Genomic DNA, 13,910 nt, shown 5'->3' on the forward strand with positions numbered 1-13,910 from the left:
TGGTCCCTCAATTTTAAAAAAGGCCAAGTTGATCCTGTAATTGTTCAAATAGTGCCACAGAAGTCCTTTCCGTCCATTTGGCTCAAACTAAGTTTATTTATGTATTTGTGGCAGCTGACGTGGATTTGATATTTCATCTTCTTCTTTCCATCCTGAGGTTTTGGTCATGTTTCTCCATCTCTTGCTAGGTTTTGACTCAAATCGATTTGGGGTTCCTCATTTGGTAGAGGTCTAGACTGAAATTGGTCGTGGAAACTGAAGAAATGATCAACAATGAATTATGGGCGTTGTTCAAACCAATCTAATCAGAAGAGCTCTGGAAGTTTTGATCCCAAATGTATATACATGCTTTAATATCTGATGGAAACCCATATGTCCATGTGGAGACATGGTTGTTCTTCGCAAGGCCTCAACTGTTATGAACTTTGGGAAACAATTTTATGGATTTCGACATTTTAAGGTAAGAACGAATTTGAAATTTTTCTTCTTTGTTGTGTGTTCGGATATAGACCATTTTCTAATTACACGGGGTTCTATGCAATTTGATTGTGAATTTTTTGATTGGTTCTATAAAGATATGGTAGATGAGAAAGACCAATTTATGAAGAAGCAAAAGATTAGGTTGGAGAAATTAGCAAACGAACTTAATGCAGTAAAAATGGAGGTAGATTGGCTAAAGCTACAGTTGAGGGAACTATAAATTCAAATGAAGAAAATGGTGAAATGGGAAAATTTTGGAAGAGCATGTTTTATATTGGTTTATGTGTGTTGGTACTTATGGTGTTGTAATAAGTGTATAAAATTGAAGTAGTTTAAATATGTTTGTATCAGTTTGAATTGCATAATGTTTGTATCAATTAATGTTTCAAGGTTGTATCAGTTAATGCAAGAACATCATTTGTTAATGTTTTCAATTGACAGCAGTTAATGTGTGTCTGCTTTACATCAATTTATCAATTGTGTATAACTTAATTGTGTTTCAATTAATGTGTGTTGGTTTACTAATTGTGTATCAGTTAATGTGTTTGCCAATTGTGTATCAATTGAGAAATAAGTTGATATATACCAAAATAGATAAAACAGATAAAATAAGGCACAATTGATATATACCAAAACACATTAGTAACATGTGGTGTATACCACTGATATTATTCATTACAAGGTAGGTAAAAAACACACTGCATAGGTTCAAAACATATTGCATAGGTACAAAACACAATTGATATACCCAAAACACACTACATAAGGATACATGTTCAAACTTAAACTAACTTATAACTTAAACTTAGTTCAACTGAGAACATGACTGAAAAGCTAATATTTTCCTCTTTGGTGTGGTTCTCTTTGTTGGTGTAGTCCTTCTTGTTATTGGCCAACCTACAATCTTAGTTTCACCCAATCTAGTTGTAGGCCTTGATGGTATAAATGGTATTGATGGCCTTCTGACTAGTAGCTTCTTTTCCCTTCCATGAGTTGATTGTTGAGATGTATCACCTTCTGTTTGAGTTTCCCTCTTAACTGTCAGCTTCTTTCCCCTTTCATGAGTTGATTACTAGGATGTTTGAGTAGTTGGTTATTGAGTAGCTGGTTGTCGAGTAGCTGAATGAGTAGCTGGTTGAGCAGTTGGTTGAGTAACTGGTTGAGTAGCTGGTTAAATGGATGCTTGTTGGGATGCTTGTTTACTAGCTGGTGTCACAAGTAAGTTTGTTGTGACCTGGTTTCTTTCATCTATTACACTTGACAATGAAACCAGTTATTCTCATTTTGCGATCAGATCCAATAATCTCTCATTGCTCTAGATTCCTCCTCGTTTTTGGCCTTCCGAGCATTTTCCTATACTTAGGTGGTCGCACATCATGATACTTAGTTCTAACCCACATATTTGAGCCATTTACAGGATAAATCATATGTTTGTAGACTTTCATGTATCTTAACTTCCTATAGTATTCAGGGATATAATCATCAACCTTATGGGTTATACTCTTCATAGCTGAAAGTGCATGAACACAAGGTAGGCACGTGAGTTCCCATCTTCTGCATGAACATAGGTGTTCCTTAAAATTGATTGCAAACTTATCCGCTGGATTTTCTAGGTGCCTCACTTTAAAGATGTGCTCATCTGAAATCCTAAAACAGAAAAATTTAGGTCAACACATGCACAATCAACATGATAAAACTTGTATGACAAACACCATTTTTTAAGTGTATATTACATGACAAGCCACAAGTGTGTGCATGTGTTTTCTTTTTTCAATTTTCCTTCTAATATTGGGTAACACATCATTTTAGACAATAGACTTAGATCTATAATGGGTGAATAGATCCCGAGTTAATAACTTTGACAAAAAATGATTTTGAAAACTTTATGACGCGGAAGCAAGTTAAAATGTCCTGGATCAAAATCATCTAACCGAACCCGCTATTAAAAAGCTCGGATATGCGTAATAGTGGCAATGGTATGATAATGATTCACAAATCAATCAAACACAACTAATCACAACTATTTGAATGCAAAGCAATAGGGAAAGTCTACCTCCAATGAAAACTCACAAAAAAATCAATTGAAGCAATTTGTCAAACACTTAGTGTGCAATCACTATTGTTTAGAATTTTATATGGTATTGTTGATATTAAAAACCAATCACAAACTAAGGAATTGTGATAAACTCTAAAACACCAATTTCAAAATGTAATAAAAAATTATTATCCAAATAATTTGATTGAACGATCGATGAAATCGATAATTTAAAAACCGTAAATAAGAGAGAGAGAGAGAGAGAGAGAGAGAGAGAGAGAGAGTACACAAGGATTTGTTTAGGCAGTTCTCCAATCGACCTCGCTATGGGTACGTCTGCCCTTAATTCAAATTCGTATTGAGATAGTGTAATATATCTTACTTTATAAATGTATGAATACAAGAGAGATGTAGCAATCCAACCCTACTAATCATAAGTTTGATATTGATTCTAACACCTTTTCTTCTCTTGATCAAATCTTGATTAAGTAACCAACAATGCCACTTCGATTCACCGTCTCATGCTATTTCTTTGCAAGAAACTCCTTATTCTTTAAAATTTTCACTCGATCGAATCCCAAATTCACACTTGTTAAAACCCAATATTTACTAATGTGATCTACTGCCCCACACTACTCCTTTACAAGAACCTCCCATTCTTCAAAGACTTCACACTTGATCGGATTCAGATTGCGTAATCTTGTCCAACACCTTCAAACCCTAAAAGATCTTGGAGGAAAACCCCATCTCGATTTTCTGATTTGAAACCCTCAAAGTTCTTAACCCAATCTAGATGGAACCCAATCAAAAAATAATTATGTGTAGTTTGATTGCGTGTATGCATAGAAAAAGGTTGAATATGATGAGAATGCTTTGAAATCCTGGTTTCGTATAGGTTTTACTCTCTAGAAACCTTTTTAGAAAATGATGCATGTATGAAGTATTTATATGCATGCATGTTTGGGGGCAAAAGGAATGCAAAAGATTTGAGAAAATTGTGAATTTTTGGAAAATTTCGTTGCATAGGTCGACCTGTGAAAGCCATGTGCCAGCCTGTTTAACGCATAGGTCGACCTGTGTAGGTCATAGGTTGACCTGTAAAGGTCATGTGTTGCCTATGTGCCGACCTGTAGAGGTGAAACACCTGTCAGAGCCTATAGGCTTTAATAATGCAGTAAATGAGTCTACCTGTATAACGGATGTATCGACACATAGAAAAAAAATTCTTCTATGCGTTGACCTGTAATATGCATGTGTCGACCTATAGTTCGTTTTTTCACATAAATTGTTTTTGATGCTTGAAACCTTTTCCAACTTGTTTCCAAATGCTTTTATGCTTCCTAATGCTAAAATTCACATTAAGAGTTAGAGGATATTATCCAATACACGTTAATGCTAAAGTGTCATAGTTTTGACATCATGCAAAACACATATAAAGGAAAGTTCCACTCACATACTCCCCCTTTTTTATGATGTCAAAACTTGAGACGATGCGTTTTGTGTTTTCAATGAAAGGCTCCCCATGAATGTATGCATCCCGACTTCATCTTGCTTCTCCCCCTTTGACAACATCAAAAAGAAGCAAAGCAATCCATGAAAAGTATCTTAAATCACGTATAAACCAATATAACACACATAGGCGGTTTGCAAAGATAAGAAAATCAATACCACAACACTCACATATAATAATGTACATATTGAAAAAGAATTCTTAAACATTAATAAAAGCATATAAAGCAAAAATATAACATGATTGCCATAACTTATGCCAAATAACATAACACAAACATGAAAGATGAAAGATACAATGTAATAAAAAACTCTTGAGTTGCTACAAAACTGACACGATTACGTGACACATGCCTTTGTTGCTCCCGAAATATTGCACATGCATGTGCTCTAGCAAGGCGATATATAGATTTACCACCACTCAAACCAAAAATAGAGATGTTATCATAAAAATGACACACAACAAGAATTTTGCTAACATTATAACATTTTCAACCATATTTCATACAAGAATAGATAACAAGTCAATGCACCAAGAGCATATTTCAAGCATGAAGAAAGAATAGCAGAAAGTCACTATAAGCAAATAAATCAACATAAATCAATATAAATTTTTGGAAGTGTACATTCATGTACTATTTCATATATCGAGAATATCAATCATTTGAAACATAAACAACATGTAAAAGTAAAAGCTTACTCACAAAAGGGAAAAGGGAAAATTGAACAATATTACCTCCGTAATGAATTGATGAGGGATGCACTCTTACGTAATTGAACTTCCAAGGAAAGTTAGAGAAAAAGTATATAAAATGCATGTAAAAAATAATCTTTAGGCAAGATTTGGGATATCAAGTATCCCTAATTCCCTTCAAATATTGAAAAACAGTTCGGTCGCAAGAGGTTTTGTAAAGATATCTGGAAGTTGATTTTTGCTATCAACATGCTCAAATACGACATCTCTTTTCTCAACATGGTCACGTAGGAAGTGGTGACGGATTTCAATATACTTAGTGCGAGAGTGTAGCACCAGATTTTCTATTAGATTAATAGCACTAGTGTTGTCACACATAATAGGAATATGTTGTAGTTTAATATCAAAATAGAGTAGTTGTTGTTTAAGCTAGAAAATTTGAGCACAACAACTACCAGCCGCTACGTATTCTGCCTCGGCAGTTGACAAAGCAACATAACCTATTTCTTGCTATGCTAACTTACTAAGGAATTTGAAATCATGTGGCAAGTTCCACTAGTACTCTTCCTATCTGATTTGCCACCGGAAAAATCGAAATCGGCATAACCAACCAAATTATAATCGCTTCCCTTAGAATACTAAAGGTCATACTTAGACGTACCATGAAGATACCTAAGAATGTGTTTTACGGCTTTTAAATGAGATTCTTTATGAGCCGATTGATAACGAGTGCACATACACACGCTAAACATAATGTTCGACCTAGATGCAGTAAGATATAGAAGAGAGCCAATCATACCTCTATACTTCTTGACATAAATATCCTTACCATTTTTATTCCTTTCCATGTTTCCATTTGTAGGCATTTGAGTGTCAATCGATATTGCATCTTCCATACCAAATCTCTTTAGTAATTCATTGCAATTTTCAATATTTGGTTTGACACTTGAATGTCCCTTTATTGAGTTGCTTGATTTTAAGCCCAAGGAAGTAATTCAACTCCCCCATGAGACCCATCTCAAGCTCACCCTACATAAGCTTAGAAAACTCCTTGATAAGTTGCATGTTAGTGGATCCAAAAATGATATCATCGACATAAACTTGAACTAGAAGAGTATGCTTTCCTTTATGCTTAATGAAAAGTATAGTATCTACCTTTCCCCTAGAGTATCCTTAATTGATTAAAAACTTACTAAGTAGCTCATACCAAGCCCTGTGTGATTATTTGAGACCATAAAAAGCTCTTTTTAGTTTGTAAACATGATTAGGATACTCATGATTTTCAAAATCGGGAGGTTGGGCTACATACACTTCCTCGTTAATATAACTATTAAGGAACACACTTTTCATGTCCATTTGAAATAACTTGAAATATTTTGAGCAAGCATAAGCTAGTAAAATATGTATAGCCTCGAGGCGAGAAGCCGGAGCATAAGTCTCCTCATAGTCAATTCCCTCCTATTGGTTATAACCTTGAGCCACTAGCTGGCTTTTATTCTAAGTTATCACTCTGTTTTCATCAAGTTTGTTTCTAAAGACCCATCTAGTGCCAATTACTTGATGATTTTTGGGATGAGGGACAAGGTCCCAAACACCATTTCTTTTAAATTGGTTTAGTTCATCTTTCATGGCCATAAGCCAATGCTCATCAAGTAATATATCTTTAGCATTTTTAGGTTCAACTTGTGAAATGAATGCAAAGTAATAACAAAAATTACTTCTCTTGGAGCGTGTTGCCACTCCTTTCGTGATGTCTCCAAGTATGTTATCGGTAGGATGATCTTTGGATGTTCTCCAAGCCAAAGGTAGACTGTCCACTGCAGCTGGACTTTCTACCTTCTCCTGTTCACAATCATTATCTTCTTATTTCTCATATTCCACTACTTTAGGCAGATCAATTCCTCTTTCGGGTTCCTTGAGAATATATTGTGAAGGTACACCTATATTATAAAAAGAAACACCTTTCCCAACTTTTTTCGGGTAAGACTCATCAAAAGTAACATGAACCGACTCTTCAATAATAAGTAATATTTTGTTATAAATCCTATCAGCTTTGCTAGATTATGAGTATCCGAGGAAGATACCCTCAACGACTTTCATATCAAACTTACCTAGATTATCCTTTCCACTGTTCAAAATAAAACATTTTCATCCAAAAACATGAAGGTGTGACAAAATAGGTTTTCTACCCTTAAGCAATTCATAGGGAGTTTTGTCTAAGATATGACGTATTAGTATCTTATTCAAGACATAACATATCGTGCTAATGGCATCGGCCTATAAATGCTTAAGTAGATTACCTTCATTGAGCATAGTTCTATCTAGCTCCTCTAAAACACGATTTTTCTGCTCCACAATATCGTTTTGTTGTGGAGTTCTAGGAGCGGAGAAGTTATTCTCAATTTCATGTTTATCACAATACTTATCAAAGAGATGATTTTCAAACTCGCCTTCGTGATCGCTTCAGATAGCAACAGTTTTCAAATTCATTTTATTTTGGGATAATCTAGCAAATTGTTTGAAACTTGAGAAAGTCTCATCTTTATTATACAAAAACATGACCCAACAAAATCTTGAGTAACCGTCCACTATCAAAAACCCATAATAGTTACCACCTATGCTTTTGGTCCTTGAGGGACCAAATAGGTCCATATGAAGAAGCTCAAGAGGTCTCGAAGTAGAAATAATGTTTTTTGATTTAAATGAGACTCCCGCTTGCTTGCCCATTTGGCATGCATCACATAGGTGGTATTTTGAAAACTTTATTTTTGGTAGACCGATTACTAAATCTTTTGAAGTCACTTTATTTAGTAAATCAAAGTTGACATGAGCTAAGCGTCTATGCCATAACCAAGAGTATTTACTCGTGGTCACTAGACACTTAGTTCCAACCAAGGATACATCATCTAAGTTAAGCATATAGGTGTTATTAACCCTCAGGCCTTTAAACATACAATTCTTATTTTCATTATATTCAAACAAGAAACAAGATTTTGTAAAAGTAACTTTATATCCATTGTCGCGTAGTTGACTAATGCTAAGGAGGTTATGTTTAAGACCATCAACTAACATAACATCGAAGATAGTAGTAGATGAGGGGTTACCTATATTACATTTTCCAAGTATAACTCTCGTATTGTTATTTCCAGAAGTAACATAACCCCTTCTTATTTAGCACAAAGTCAATGAATAGATATATGTCACCCGTCATATGTCATGAGTATCCACTATCGAGAAACCACATCTTCTCCATAGAGTCAAGACATTCAACCTATAGGATCAAACAAGGGAAATAGGTACCCAATTTTCATTGGGTCCTTGAGAGTGAGTGAAATCAATGTTGCATTTGGGAAACCATTGAAAAGTTCCTTTAGGAACAAAAAGTTTCCTAAACTTGCATTTTTCAATAATATCACCTTTCTTGCAACAATGACAAGATAAGTTTTGATGAGATGTGCTTTTTCTATTTGAGTCCTTTTTGACATATTTATGCTTCTTATATGAATGGTTCAAAGACCTTTCATACTTTTATGGATCAATATCAAATGCAATATTTGGTTCTAAGGTTTTGTCCAATTTAACTTGAAGAGTGCTTATCTCTTTTTTCCAATCATACAAAATTCACAACCAAATCTTGAAGGTTTTTCATCCTCATTCTTGTCATTTTAAAAATCTATCATAAATTTCTTAATAGATTTCATCTTCCTTTCAAATTCAAACACTTTAGCTTCTAAGTGTAAAAATACTCTTTCATATGAAGCTAATTTGTTAAAGGCATTTAAGGCCTCTCTATGAAGATATTCAAAAGCCTTTTTGTAATTGAAGATAATATAATTCATTAATAGATTTAAGCTTAGAAAGACTTACATTTTTCTTCTTCTTTCTAATTTCCATGAGGCAAATCTGGGTCAATTCTACACTTGAAGTTGAGCTTTCATCACTTGAGGAATCACTTGCACTCTCCCAAGAAACATAGGCTCTTCTAGACTTGCTAGATTTCTTGTGATGACCTTTCTCTTTGTCTTTTTTAATCTTAAGATATTCTAGTCTATAATGACCAAATTCTCCATAATTGTAGCAAGAACTTCTAAGTTCACCTTTCTTATTCTCATCTTCCTTGAGGATTTATATACCCTTCTAAACATGGTTATGTTCTTGTCGGAGTGTTTGACTCTATTCTTCCTTATATACCTTTCTTACCTTTTTACAAACAATCTCATGTCCTCATCATCGGAGTTCTTGCCATCTCTTATTTGATAATCACTTTGCTCAATATGTGAGGGCTTTGAGCTTGAAGTCTTTAGAGCAATATACTTCTTATCTTCCACCTTTTATTTACCTTTCTCCTTCTTTACCTTCATCTCATGCTTTTTTTCATGTTTTTCCAAGCAAGTGAGTTCTTGCTCATGTTATTCCAATTTTCCAAACAAAGTAGTGAGATCAAGTGTTTTAAGATCATTTTCTTCCTTGACAGCGGTGATCTTGGGTTGCCATTCCCTATTAAGACACCTTAAAACTTTATTAGTAGAAATCTCATTAGAAATAGGCTTACCTAGAGGATTCAATCAGTTAATAAGATGTGTAAACCTATTTTACATTTCAAAAAAGGTTTCATCACGCTTCATATGAAAGAGTTTAAACTCTTGATTCAATGTACTGATCCTAACTTATTTGACCTTATTAGTTCCCTTGTGGGTAACTTGTAATGCGTCCAACATAGCTTTGGCGATTTCATAACGGGAAACACGATAAAATCCATCAATGTCGGGTGAGGATATGAGAATATTTTGTGCTTTCCAATCGTAAGCCCGCAATTTATTATCATTATCATTCCATTGATAATGATTTCATCATTGGTCATTATGCTTTCAACATAGCTTTGGCAGTTTCATAATGGGAAACATGATAAAATCCATCGACACCGGGTGCGGATATGAGAATGTTTTGGTACGATAATGCTTTCACCATTGGTCATTGTAATTTCATTAGGATCATTGATGATGGCATGTCAGACACCCTTATCAACCGAGTTGATATGTATATGCATACAAGTTTTCCAATAGCCATAAGTTTTGCTAGTGAAAATTGGTGCTCTATTGTATGCCCTTTTAGGTTCGGTAGCCATTTTCTAATAAGAAAATCTTAAGCACATAATTAACCAGAGCTCGTGATACCACTTGTTAGACGATAGACTTAAATATAGAGGGGGGTGAATAGATCCCGAGTTAAAAACTTTGACAAAAAATAATTTTGAAATATGGCGCAAAAGCAAGTTAAAATATCCCGAATCAAAATTGTCTAACCGAAAGCGCTATCAAAAATCTAAGATATGCGTAGTAGTGACAACGGTATGATAATGATTCACAAATCGATCAAACTCAACTAATCACAACTAGTTAAATGCAAAGCAATAGGAAAAGTCTACTTCCAATGAAAATTCACACAAAAAATCAATTGAAGCAATTTGTCGAACACTTAGTGTGCAATCACTATTATTTGGAATTTTATGTGGTATTGTTGATATTAAAAACCAATCACAACATAAGGATTGTGATCAACTCAACAACACCAATTTCAAAATGTAATAAAAATTATTATCCAAACAATTTGATCGAATGATCGATGAAATCGACAATTTTCAAATCTAAAATAAAATAGAGATTGAGAGATAGAGAAAGAGAGTACACAAGTATTCGTTTAGGTAGTTCTCCAATCGACATCGTTATGGGTATGTATGCCCTCAATTCGAATTTGAATAAGGATAATCTAATATATCTTACTTTGCAAATGTATGAATATAAGAGATATGTAGCAATCCAACCCTATAAACCCTAAGTTTGATGTTGATTCTAACATATTCTCCTCCCTTGATAACATCTTGATCAAGTAACCAATAATGTCGCTTCGATTCACCATCTCACACTAATTTTTTGCAAGAAACCCCTTGTTATTCAAAGTTTTCACTCGATCGAATCTCAAACGTGCACTTGTTGAAACCCAAGATTTAAAAATGCGATCCATCATCCCACATTACTCCTTTGCAAGAACCTCCCATTCTTCAAAGACTTCACTCGATCGAATCTAGATTGCATAATCTTGTCTAAAACCTTTAAACCCTAAAAGATCTTGAAGGAAAACCCCAACTCGGTTTTCTGATTTGAAACTCTCAAAGTTCTCAACCCAATTTACAATTCAATCAACCTAATGTGGATGTGAGAAACCCTAATCTAGATGGAACCCAATCATAAAATGATTATGTGTATGCATAGAAAAAAGTTAAAGATGATGAGAATGCTTTGAAATCCTGGTTTCATATAGGTTTTACACTCTAGAAACTTTTTTAGAAAATGATGCATGTATGAAGTATTTATATGCATACATGTTTGGAGGAAAAAGGAATGCAAAATATTTGAGAAAATTGTGAATTTTTGAAACTTCTTTGCATAGGTTGACCTGTGAAAGCCATGTGTCGACCTATTCAACGCATAGGTCGACCTGTATAGGTCATGCATCGACCTGTAAAGGTCATGTGTTGACTTGTAGAGGTGGCACATCTATTAGAGCCTACAAGCTTTAATAATGCATTAAATGAGTCGACCTGTAGAGCGGATATATTGACACATAGAAAAAAAACTTCTATGTGTCGACCTGTAATATGCATGTGTCTGTCGTATTACGCGAAAAACCGGCGGGAAAAAGACACAGAGTCGCCACCGTGCGTTATTTATCCCAAAGGAGGGAAAGGAAACGCTCGAAGTAAACCTGGAAAGGAATGGTCTCGCGACCAGAGATTGATAGGACCGGGAGTCGGTTATGCGAAGGGAAGGTATTAGCACCCCTACGCATCCGTCGTACTCGACGGGATCCACGCTCAGAAAGAATAGAAGAAAGGTTGCTAAAAGACTGCTCAAAACACTGCACACACGCTGGAAGGAAACACAGATGAAAGACGGAAGAAGGACTCGGCAGGATGTCGCATCCTGGGCCTACGTAGTCTGTCAGACACAAACATCAGAGTCGACGTAGTTCGGGGATAGGGGAAACGTGCTCGCTAGGATATCGCATCCTATGCATATGTATCTTCTCTAACCAGAGAAGAATCAGAGCACTTGTAGCTCGGCATAGCACGCCAAACAAACACAAACAGGAAACCGACTGCCAATCACTGGACTTACGTCAGACTCCGAACAAACAAACACACACAGGAAACCGACTGCCAATCGTTGGACTTATGTCAGACTCTAAGCAAACAAACTCACACGGGAAACCGACTGCCAATTGCTGGACTTACGTCAGACTCCACACACACAACCACACACAGGAAACCGACTGCCAATCGCTGGGCTTACGTCAGACTCCAACACACACAAGAGGGTTGAAAAAGAAAAAGGGCGCCTGGAGAGATCTGCTCATCTCCTGCCTACATACCTCATCTGGTATGAGGATCAGGGCGACGTAGTTCCCCTTAACAGGGAAAAGACTTCTAACCTAACCAGAGACTAGGGAGACTACGACTCGAGCCTAGAAGTTGTCATGCATACGATCCCTACGTTGAGGTCTCTAGTCCTAACTTGCACAGGAAGCAAGCTATCCTAAACAGCACATAAGCAAACACAAGCACAAGTATCACACACTATATGCAAACAATTGGCTCACACAAGGCTGGGCTTTAGTCAATGGGTCATGCCAACCTCGAGAAACAAGCCAACTGGAATGGGGTGTTTTGAGCTCTTAACCCTAACATTGAGAGTTAGGGTGAAGCAGATGAAATGGGAAGTGAGGGTAAGACCTCACAGCTCTTATCCCTGGCCTGGGAGAGCTTTAATCAATAGATTGTGTGGGAGTTCAGAATGAAGGAACTCTTCTCCACAAATGACTGACTCTATGGACAAGATTTTGGGTTTTTTATTCAAAGTGCATCAACACATGGTGTGAGCAAAGTGAATGACACAACTGAATAGCAGGGGATGGATTACACATCCCTTTTATCTGCCAATTGCCTCTTAAGAGGACTTAACCTGCTTGGCACAAAATTAAACAAGCAAAAACATGGCCTTTTAAGGAGGGCTTCAGACAGGTGTCTGCCAAAGTAACATGACAGGTCTTCCAGACTACATGAAGATTAGGGATTATACCTAAGTGGTATGCCAACCACCAGCAAAGCAAAGCAAAGTTCAAATGAACTTAAAGCAACTTAGGTACCTGTGTAAACAACTAAACAAATCAGTACAGTGTTCAGACAAACAGACAATAGTCAACAGCAAACAGACAATCCCAAGGTACAATAAATAAGCCATAAGGCAAACTCAAGTGAATTATCATCAACCTACAAAACAACCAAGTGTTAGCAATCAATAGCAAATATCAACATTCAAATGGTGAAGCATCATCAACCATGGAGATGAAGTGCTTGATCCTGAAATTCAAAGCTCACATGTAAGTACATACCACTAGGTCAAAGCCTAGGGTCAAAGGTGAAGAAAAAATTCAAGACAAGAGCTAATATTCAACACAATGCAAGTTCAAATACATATTAACATGTCCTAAAAAGTACCAAAACAAAATCATCAAGCAAAGGCATTTCATGTGCAAGGGAAGTCAAAGACAATTTCAAAGCTCACATATGATCATCATGAATGAAAATTCCAAATCAAAACAGAAATGATTCAAATAATTCTGGAAAAATTCATGAGCATTCAACACATCCAAAACAATCAACATACAAATAATCAGAAGCATCAAAGATCATTTGGCATGGAAATTAAATTGCACAAGTTGAACAACCAAATGTGTGACACAAATTGTCACAACATATTAACATGTACACAAAACAGAAATGGAGCATGGGAAAAATGTCAAACCAAAAGCAAAATGTCAATTATCATGTCAAGAATCATCATGCAAAATTTGGTAGCAATTGGATCAATATCAAGCATTTCACATTAGAAAGAGTAAGGCAAGGTCACATATGCATACATGTTCACATAATCCAATACAATTCAAAATTCAGGAAGTGTAAAATCATGAAATCAACATCAAAAAATTCTATACATTCCAAGGATCATTTTGCAAAAGGAATGGGATTAATTGGATGATTTTTCAATTAGTTATGGATTTTTAAAGTTGGAGAAACAAAATGAAATCAAATGATCATGGCATGGATTAAATTGGAGGGAAAATGAACATGAGAAA

This window comes from Lathyrus oleraceus, chromosome 5 (genome assembly GCF_024323335.1).
Source record: "Lathyrus oleraceus cultivar Zhongwan6 chromosome 5, CAAS_Psat_ZW6_1.0, whole genome shotgun sequence".
NCBI classification, from domain to species: Eukaryota; Viridiplantae; Streptophyta; class Magnoliopsida; order Fabales; family Fabaceae; genus Lathyrus; species Lathyrus oleraceus.